This window comes from Pomacea canaliculata, linkage group LG4, assembly GCF_003073045.1.
Source record: "Pomacea canaliculata isolate SZHN2017 linkage group LG4, ASM307304v1, whole genome shotgun sequence".
Classification (NCBI taxonomy): domain Eukaryota; kingdom Metazoa; phylum Mollusca; class Gastropoda; order Architaenioglossa; family Ampullariidae; genus Pomacea; species Pomacea canaliculata.
In genome coordinates, this window is record NC_037593.1 from 6711969 (window position 1) to 6722257 (window position 10289).

Here is a 10289-nt window from a genome sequence, read left to right on the forward strand (position 1 = left end):
AAACTAAACAGAGTGCCCATCAACGCGATACCTCAACTGACTGCTGTAGTAGGCTGCCTGCAGCTTCCTTGATTTGGGGAGAAATTTACTGCCGCTATTTTTGTGGCTATGACGATAATTTAATTGAGGATTATAGTCTCTTTTTTGTTTCTAAACTTAACACGTAGCAGTAAAAGGCAATAAAAAAGACCATGAAGCACTAATTCCATCCTTTCATTTTCTGTCCGCGCCATCGAATAACGGCTGTAACGGGCCCCAGCCGCGCGCTTTGAGATACGGAGGCTTAGCAACAACGGCGGCGATGATACTCCAGGCATCAGAGCGCTCCCAGAGAGTTAAAGACCTGCATGCACTGATGGAACCAAGCAAAGTGCCCTTTGAAGACGCCCACCCCACCCTTAACCTCTCCTCACTGTCCCGGCGACAGACGTACGTACCCTGCGGTTGCCTGAATACCCGAGGGTCTAGACTTACAATCACAAAGCACGCTCACCCACGCTGAGTAATTCTGGAAGCCATGGCAAGCCTAGCTGGACTGGACCCACTTAAACCCTCTAACCAAGCGAAACATCATCGAAGGGCGCGCCTTGCAATAACTTTTCCCATGTAAGTGAAATATGGCGGAAATTGTCATCGATTGAAACTCAGCAGACGCAAAGCACCATGTTTTGTAATAAATAAACTAACAAATGACGATAAAGAACTGTTTGATGCACACTGTCTTCATGAATGAATCATCTCACACCAGCAGCCGACATTAAAAATGTCCGAATGACAATAAATTTATATTTTTATTGTTGAATACAGTTTGGTCAGCAAGACTAAATTTGACGTTTGAAAGCTTTTTGTTTGTTTGTTTTTTTCCTGATTACTGTGTTGGTTCTGAAATTCGTTCTTCAGCCTTGCCCAAACAACGCATGCGCAAATCTCGTCCTTTTTTCTGGAATTCTTTCTAAATGTTTACATTAGTAAAACAGCTAAACAAACAAAACAAAGATCTCTTCTGTGGTACCGTGAAGAGTTGATTAACTCTACCATAAACCTACCCTTCCCCTCTGACAGAGGCTCGACAGTTTGTGTTCCCAGGGAAGACATGGCTTTGGTGCAAACCAGTTTTGACAAACACACAAGGGCGCGACTAGGGGTCGGCACCATAAAAAGGTCTCTGGTGCGACGGCGCGCTTTGAAGGTAAAGGGCTACGAGCTGCTCTTTACGAGGCCCCGACTTCACCTGTGTGTCAAAGGGTCGTCGAAAGCCAGATCCCCAGATACTGCCGCTTGCGGGCCATGAAACTTGAAAATGGGCGCGTGTGGCTCTTTCTCCGCCTCAAGAGGCCAACCCTTCGCCACGATGGGTATGTATGCGTGCGTGTGTAGGGGTAGAGGGCAAAATGCCTTCGGTACACCCCTGTGCCTTCTGAACAGGTATCGTCTTTGCCTGTCCACAGACGGCATCTCCTTACGTGAGAACTGAAAACAAATTTCCAGGTGGTGTAGTGGTATAAGTTCAGAGAAATGAGAGATCCTGGGTTCGGATTTAGCATCGGGGCACACTATTGGTATGTCACACATACTCTCAGGTCTGTTCGTTGGGTGAAAAGGGGTAAAGATCGTCCCCTATTTCTGTTCAGGTCCACTGAGGAGTAATGTGCTAGAAACCTAACTTTTGTGAAGGTGGCGCCCATCTCCTCTCCCTCGCTGCCTTATCTTTCCCACCCTTTGCGGAGTCAGATACCCATTTTCGACAGCTGGGTCCACTGGGTGGAAAGGTTTGCTGAGCCACAGGGGTATCGAACCGCACTGCTCTAATCACTCGGCTATCCGCTTCCCCGTTCGTAGGGGTTTTTATTTTTCCAGTTGCTGCGGCTTCATCCCTTTTCCTTACCCGTTCTCCGAAGTCTAGTGGCGGGACGCACTTTCCAAGCAAGCAAGCTGAACATTTCCCACACGTCAACCTAAAGTCGTAGTCATACGCCATGGCTGCTTCTTCAGCGTTATTGCGGGAGGACTGCAGGGTGACATCGGATAAAAAATCTGCCAGAACGTAGTCAGGGCAACAAAACTTTACATCTCGTACGTGTGATGTGGGAAATTGTGCACAGCACGCATGTGTCGCGTGGATGTACGCAGAGGAGAGAGTAATACAAATAAAAGTGAATAATAAACACTATTCATAATGCCGCCATCGGTGGGTGAGACAGAATCTTGGCACGGTATGATCCCTCTTCCATCCCTTGCTTCCGTCTTGCACAAATCATACTTGGATAAAAGAAACAGCCGAAAACTCATAAACTAACTATAAAGCATCCTTATCGCAGCGCCCCCTATTGCGAATTGTGAAGGGACCTTTCGCCTCCTGCCAATATCATCAGGTGCACAAGTCTGAGAAAACGACTTTTTGGCAAGTGTGGCGCCTTGGTAAAAAAAGGGTGGGGGTTGTTTCCACCTCCACACACCCACACACCCCCGCCTCAACCCCACCTCCAACACAAACACAAGCTCGCATAAAAACAAAAACAAATTGCGGGCTGTAAGGTTAATGCTGCCATGATGTGCTTTCACCTAAAAGGCTATGGAAAAAGCAACGGAATAAGTAACGAAAAAATAAAATATTTAAAAGGAAAGCATGAAGCACAAAGCAGAAAGCTGTGGAAAGCGTTGACGGGTAGCTTTAGACTCAAAAAGATAAACCTTCGTTCATTCATTCCTCCCATGACTGGTTCCAGCTGACAAACAGTTGTGCTGGTCCGCTGGAACTGGTCCTCGGGGCAAAGGTGAGAGACGCAGTGGCTGACAAGACCCGCGGTCTTGAGGGTGGTCAGCAGATCCTGCCTGGAACGACCACTCCACCCCTTTATGTTTGCAAGCCAGTTGTTTCTCTGTCCAGCAAGGCGTTGAATCCTCCTCCTTGGTCTTACTTTCCTCTCCGTATCAGCAAGCAGAGTCCATGTCTTGCATCCGTTCAGCAGGAGCGGAATTGAAAGGACTTGAACAGTCTGGGGAATCTGATGGCTTTGCTGTGCCAAGTCCTGGCCATTGTCATTGATGGTTGCAACCCTAACGCGTAGCTGCCATCTTTAAAAAGGGTGGGCATTAAGTTCTAAAAGCTTTTTACTTCTTCGAACTGTACCCCATTAATGTATATCTCTATTTTTGCTGTTGCCATTTACAATGACATTGTTTTTGTCAATGCCTGTCTTCATTTTCTGCACTCGAACTGTCTGACAGTCTGTTGGTAAGGTCTTGCGGTTGGTTTCATGCACGCCAACTTTACCTTATCCATTCCGTCCATTGCTGGGAGGCGGGTAGGTCGGTCTTGGCATTCCAGTCAGCAAGCATGACAAGGATGTATTTTCTCGCTCCTGCTTTTATAACCTTTTCCGGCTGTTCGTAAAATTCCTCCACTTGGCTGTTTTCGTGTCTGGAAAGTCGAAGCGTAATCGAGGACAGTGATGAGGCCTGGGAGATGAACATAAAATATGCCCACGTGAGAGAGAGAAAACAAAAAGAAGGTTTATTTACTGGGGTTTTCTCCGTGCAGTTTTACCAGCCGCTTGGGCTCAACGTTTATTTCAGTAAGGACTATAAAAAGGGGAATCGTTAGACTTTCAGCTTCTACGTAGGAGAGAAATATGCGACAGCAGAAGCCTCTACTCATTAATTGTCGCTGTCGATATTATCACTTTATTCAAGCTCTCTCCCAACTTTCGATCCATCTCTCTTTGTATATGCCTGTGTGCTTGCGATTGAGAGAGCGTGTACAATGATGTGGATTGGCTGTGGCAATATCAATAAAGAATAATAAGAACACGTGTCTCCTAATCTCTTATTTCCAAGACAGGCGTGAGTGGCGGGCCGTGTCAGCTGTCGCGTCTGTTTATTTACTTCCCGCAACGACCAGTACAGTCACTTGACTAATTAAATGCTACGTAAATGATTTCTTTCAAAACCATAAAATCACATTTCTAAAAAGAGTCCGGTTTCCCGTGCCGGGAATCGAACCCGGGCCGCCTGGGTGAAAGCCAGAAATCCTAGCCACTAGACCACACGGGATGTTGATTTTCAATCTATAATGTACATTGTAATCTATAGCATCAACATCACCTTTGTAAAATTACTGTAATATCCTCCTCGAAAAATAGACACTTTGAGTATGTTGTCTAACGGATAACACACTGTGTAAACAGGGCCGTCGAGAGCCAGAACGGACCCCGGGGCAGACGACCTCTCTGGGTCCATTGTAATTGTAGTTGTCAATTATTTTCCCAATATATAATTATATGCTTACAATTCTATTGTCAATATCTACATTTCACTCAGTAAGGTAATGAAGACTGCAAACATTAGGACAAGTGCGCTAGGTTCTACATCACTACCTGAACATAGAGTTGTTTCACCTGAGTCGTTAGTAAATAAAGAAAAATGAATGTAAAGGATTAAACCTGTAGTACCCCGCTCCGTGGGGAAAAAAATCATCAGAGGGAGGAATGTTATGTCAACCTTTCTTTAAAAGAAAAGGGAAAGGAAAGAAGAAGAAGAAACAAAAATCTTCTGACCAAGGAAGGCCCCCTTCACAGCCTCGTGTCCGAGTACAGAATCCCTCCGTCTATGTTTGAGAGAAGGTCAGCGGATGAAAATATTTATGCGCGTGTTTGTATATATACAGGATTAACCCTCAACAACCAACATTTTTGCATAGCTATTACGTCTACTATTTAAGGACGTAATATATCAAAAGCATTTTTAGTTACTCTAATTTCTTGTGTACAATAGAAAGCGAGGCAAAGGACGTCCACACCACATACATGAGCCCAACAGATGGGGGCTGCCCAATCCGGGTCCGCTGGCGAGGTGTTGTTGCGGCCCTGAACTCCTCTAGGTGTAACAAGGACTAAACAAAATTAATTTCTTGTTTGTAGATTTCTATTATTTTATGTGATTTTTTCTTAAAAAGGATTTTTCCATTTCCCTCCTATAGGCTCACATGTTGGAGATGAAAATAGATCGCTCACAGACATAACTTCCTAAGAATTCTGCAATGAAGTAAAACAGATGCCCAGAAGGTATGCCCACCCGTACTCTATTTTTACACGCATGGATACACACCCCCCACACACTTATTTGGTCTCTTTGAAGAAGATGAGAATGTTGAGCTTCATTCCTACCCACCTACAAAAAAACTGCCCCAGGCTCTGGTCGATAGGCACGGTTAAGCGCTGTCGACGGCCGGCTGATGCCAGAAATCATCCAGCCACCCAAATACCACGGCCCTTGTCGCCGGCAAAGCTGGAGTTCTTGTCGTAGGAATTGTCGAGTCCCTTGTCGGAGGCGATGTTGAATCACCGCGGGGACGAAGCTTCTCCCTCGTCCGTTGTGTCACTCAATCCGCTTTTTCTTTTTTTCGCTCTCTCTTTCTGCAGCCCCCTAGCTCGCGTAATTTGCCGGTAATCTGAATTATTGACGACAGTGCAAGCGCACCAGTCACTGCTTGTCACTTCCCCAACGACATTGTATTAGTGGAAGCATCCAGCCAGCGGGCTTTCCACGACAGGCTTTCTGCGCATGCCCAGCCAAGCGCGCGCGTGTGCCCGGATGTCACAGCCTCTCGTTGTCTCCGTCAAAAAAGATCACTTAGGCAGGCTTCGCCAAGTCCAGGTAATTAGCGCTAGCTCCAACGTGTAAAAATTGGGTGAAAAACATAATTAACAACAGTTTTATCCAGTGATGGAGCTGTACAATGGAGGATGGACCAGAGGAGGAAAAATATCCTCTCAGATTATCCGAGAAATCTATCTACATCTTGGAAAAAAGACCGAATTCTTGTAAATGTTTTGTTAAGAATTTAGGAAGAAGGCAAGATTGTATTTACAAATGCTTGAAATGTTTGTAAATGATTCAAATAAAATGTGGTTTTAATAAACATAAACTGCGTTGTCTGGATTCGATCCACAAATCTTGACTTCGAGACCAGTCACCAGTCATTCGTCTGTCGAATGGTTCCAGTCATTGGAGGGTGGAAGTGAGGGCGGTGGGGTGGGGTAGCATATGGATAGATGTTGCACCACTTAAGCCTGTCTTTGGCGATGATGAGCAGGTCCTGCACAAGATGATCAGTCCACTCTTTCACGTTTGTAAGCCAGTATTTGCTTAGGCCACCATGGTGTCTATCTTCCTCCAAAATACTTGAATGATAGTCTTCGACAAAGTGTCTTGCAGGGTCACATGGCAATCCACACCAGCTGACGCTTCTTCACTTTTGCAAGTAGAGGTTCCTGGTGTCCTACGAGTGTGGCGACAGAATAACATCGGGTTTCTGTTCTCTGTACGAGATCCCGAATAGCCTCCTCAGGAACTTGTTCTGGAATTGTCCTCTCCCTACCGGTAAATCCTCATTTCACATCCGTAAAGTAGGATTGGTACTGCGAGGGACTTGTATGGATTGTACTTCGTACTGACCTGATTTTATGACCAGACTTGTCCAGCCTAGCCATTACTGCTGCTGCTGTTGCGATCCTGATGCGGATATATGTCTGCGGTCTTTGAATAGTGTGGATATCAAGTAATTAAATGTGTGAGCCGTACCTGACGACCCGTGATGGTAAACTGTCACAATGGCTCCCACCAAGGTTGTCTTATCCTCGCTTATCTTTATCCTGTATACAAACAGCTGTAACAACAGACAAGAATGATAATGTCTTCAAGTTTTTTTAATGAGGCTACCTTACTCTCTTCTTCACGGGTCAGGTGAGTCTAATGGTGAGGGCTTGAATGAGTTCAAAGTCTGGTGTGATGACAGTTTCTTCGAATTAGATGTCACTAAAAGAAAAGAAATTCTTCTCTCTGACAGAATTCTTCTCCTAGTACCATTCACCATGAAGCTTTCAAGCTAGCACGACTGCATCCGGTCCCTGGCCCCATCTTTGACAGAAAACTTCGTTGGGATATCAATATTGAGACTGCTCCAAATAAGGTTTAATAACTGTTCTGTTTGGGGAAAATCAGTTGGAAAACCTGTCTTTCTCTGACCGTTTTCTAAATCTCATTTATAAATCATGCTGTCCTCAGTTCTGCTGCTTCAAAAATTGAGCCAAAGAACAAGTTAGAACGGGACGTGCGCACTTACTCGAAGGTTATCGAGCGGGAGTAGGGTGACCTTACAGGGTATCCGTAACCAGGGGACATTGTCAAAAAGCCAGCACAATGCAAGGGATGATGAGTATGTTCTGTCAAGAGAGATTTGCTGGGTCCTTTGGTTCGCCCGATTATCTGAGCCAACAGGAGGCGGCTGCCCTTTGTTGTTTTAGCTTCTGAATTCCTGCTTGTGTGAATTGTTTTTGTATAAGGGTCTGGTTGGCATTGATCTCTGTGGCGGGTACGAGTGTGCGATGTGGATTGGGCTGTTCTGTGCGATTGTCAATTGATTAGTTGTAGCTGTGGGAGCCGATTCCTGATTGCCCTCTGGGACAAATAAATTGAAGTTGTTTAGTTTTATCCATTTCCATCCCAAATTGATACCGTAATCTTTGTCAGATGTTTTGAGTCATAGCAGCAAACTGCAGTGAGCTCTTTTCTTTTCCGTTTAAGGGATTATCCTTATCCTTTCATTTGCTCTGTAGTTATTAAAATCTGGAGCTCAAAACGATTGCAGTGACAAGCTTAGTGGTACAAGTGGATTACGATAATGCAAACAAATTGCACTAAAAATATTTCCCGTGCCGGGAATCGAACCCGGGCCGCCTGGGTGAAAGCCAGAAATCCTAGCCACTAGACCACACGGGACGGTTGATGGGTCGGCGTTACCATGCTAGTTTTCCTTTCTTTCTTTTTAATTTCGTGGAAATATTGTCTTTTTATAGGCTTTCAAAAAAATAATATCAGAAGAGCTTATTGTGTTAGAGGGGAATGTAAATATTGTGATGCAATCTGAAAGCTGTGCAAAAACTGGCTGATAATTATGATTTCAGCACACATATTGTGATTATATGATATGGAAACTAAGTAAAACTTCTCTATATTTTAAAGCTTTATATTACTGAATAAAGGCAATCTTTACCACTCTTCATTAAACAGAATCTGCAATATTGAAAGAGTACTAGTGAAGCATCCCACATTCATAAAAGCCCATCATTCTCCTTTTCAAATATTTTGCAGCAGAAGCACAAATGGAAAAGACTAAAAAGGCAAGTTCTTTTCGACCACAATGCCAGTGTATATACAAATGATAAAAAAACCTAATTCTTCATCCACTCTCTGCATGCTTTAGCTGTATGTGTAAGCACTCTACATATACATTGTAGAAACTGTTTAAAACTGTTCTGACGTTTGAGATGTTTCAACAAGAAAAATTAAACTATGAAGTTATGGGTGCTTACAAAATTACCATGGTTTTTCTACGGATCTGTTTCTTTCATCTTAATCTATACTTGCACATTGTCGATACTGTCTTTGAAAAGTAAATTTAAATACTTGCTTTCTTCGTTATGCACCATGTCTTAACCCTGCTTGCTTCTGATTCGAGCTTTGATGTTTCTTTGCTTTCAAATCAATGAAAAAGAGAGAAGACATTTTAGATTTGCATTTCAAAAGCACATTCAACAATGTTCAATAGTTTATTATGTGCATGGAAATTCTTTCGACAAAAAAGAAGAAAACAACCTTGGAGAATGTATTTTTAACCACACATTTTTTTTAAAAAACTTTCGGGCGCCAATTTCGTTCGCAGTGTGGTGTGAGAGAAAGGAGCGGAATTCCGTTAGTCCAACATTTCACTAAAAACGAAAAATTATAACTTATTTTTATTATTTTAACGATAAAAAAAAACTAGACTGCTATTCTGTTAACAGTTGTCATTATTCTATACCTTTATCCTCCCAGTTGCTTCCGTGCGACATACTCGCTGCTGTATTCTCCATCGACTCGCACCACTCCTGTCACAAACGGTTTTATCATCGTCGATAACCAGGCATCAGTGAACAGTTTTCAGCTGCGGATTTCCTTGTGCCAGGAAACTCAGGGTCACAGCGTTCGTCATATTTGGCTATAGCTTTCCTTCCCGCTTTGTTCTCCAAGCGCCGCATTGATTGTGGACGCCATGCTGTCGTCTGCTCCTCGCGCTCGTGCCATCAAAGGGATGTAACTGCAATCCTGTCCCAAATAATTTATATCGGATTTAGTAGTGTTGCCAATAAACATCGGCTGGGCAAACCAGCTTCGCAGCTTTGAACTCTGTATCAGAAGCTTGTCGGAAGCCAGACAGAATTTGTCATGGGCCGCGTGGCGAAAATGAATCTCGTAATACAGCGCGCTCACGCACACACGCGCACACAAAAACACACACACAAATTTCTGACATTTGACATCGTTGATTGTCTGTTTACGATATCACGACAAGGATGGTTACAAAGCTATGCTTGATATAAATTGTCTGCTCACCAATTTACATATCAACGCATGCTGAGAATGATAACTATGAAGGTAGGATGGAGTTGGGTGGTTGGGGGTGGGGGAAGGATTTATTGAGTTGGTACAGGGTCGACCACTCGACCTCGAGTTGACTGGTCGGTATATATATATACTTAGGTAAGTAGCTAATGTATGCTAAAATACCAGTATATATAAACACATATGTATTTACACATTCATTTTATCACCTATGACCTCCTGTATTATACACGTCTATGATGGCAACAATAATGGTGATAGTTCTTTGATATGTATGTCTAGTCTTATTATTTAAAAGTCATGAAACAGTCATTATACAAAGAATACAAAAATTGTTACTTGTAATTTTCATGGCCCTTTCCAATTTTCTTTCAACTTCAATATAGTTGTGGCATCTTACCAGGCCAAAATGTTAACTAAAGTGGCCTCTGGCAATAGCCTAACAAATAGCATTGACTGAATTTGATAATCAAAAAGTATGGAAATCTTATCCGTGATGGTATCTGCGAGCTGACAGGGGGTGAATTAGACATAAACAAGTGATGGCTAACAAGTATTTCATCTTTATCTTCCCCTTGTCACATATTTGATTTTTACTGTTTATCGTCTACTTGTTTTTTAAGTCAACTGCTTAATTTATATTTAATTTATAATTTGAAAGCTCCTATGATTAATTTATGGCTGACACAACCAAACAGCATAATTTTGTCAGCAGCAGATTTGCAAGTGTTCGAGGTGTATATAAGTCGTGCCTGCTGTTATGTAGGTCACTCATGCAGATGCACCAGCTTAAGGCTATGAGGTATGGATAATAAGATTCTGCTTTAATAGTTTTAAGTCCAGCATCA

General features: G+C 43.2%; 2 non-coding genes across 2 annotated transcripts; both read right to left on the bottom strand.

Moving 5' to 3' along the window:
- Positions 1-3981: 3981 nt before the first annotated feature.
- On the bottom strand, positions 3982-4053 carry Trnae-uuc. Its single transcript has one exon. It is a non-coding gene; the product is annotated as a tRNA-Glu (tRNA).
- A 3654-nt stretch (positions 4054-7707) lies between these two features.
- Trnae-uuc lies at positions 7708-7779 on the bottom strand. The gene has a single exon. It is a non-coding gene; the product is annotated as a tRNA-Glu (tRNA).
- Positions 7780-10289: the final 2510 nt, after the last annotated feature.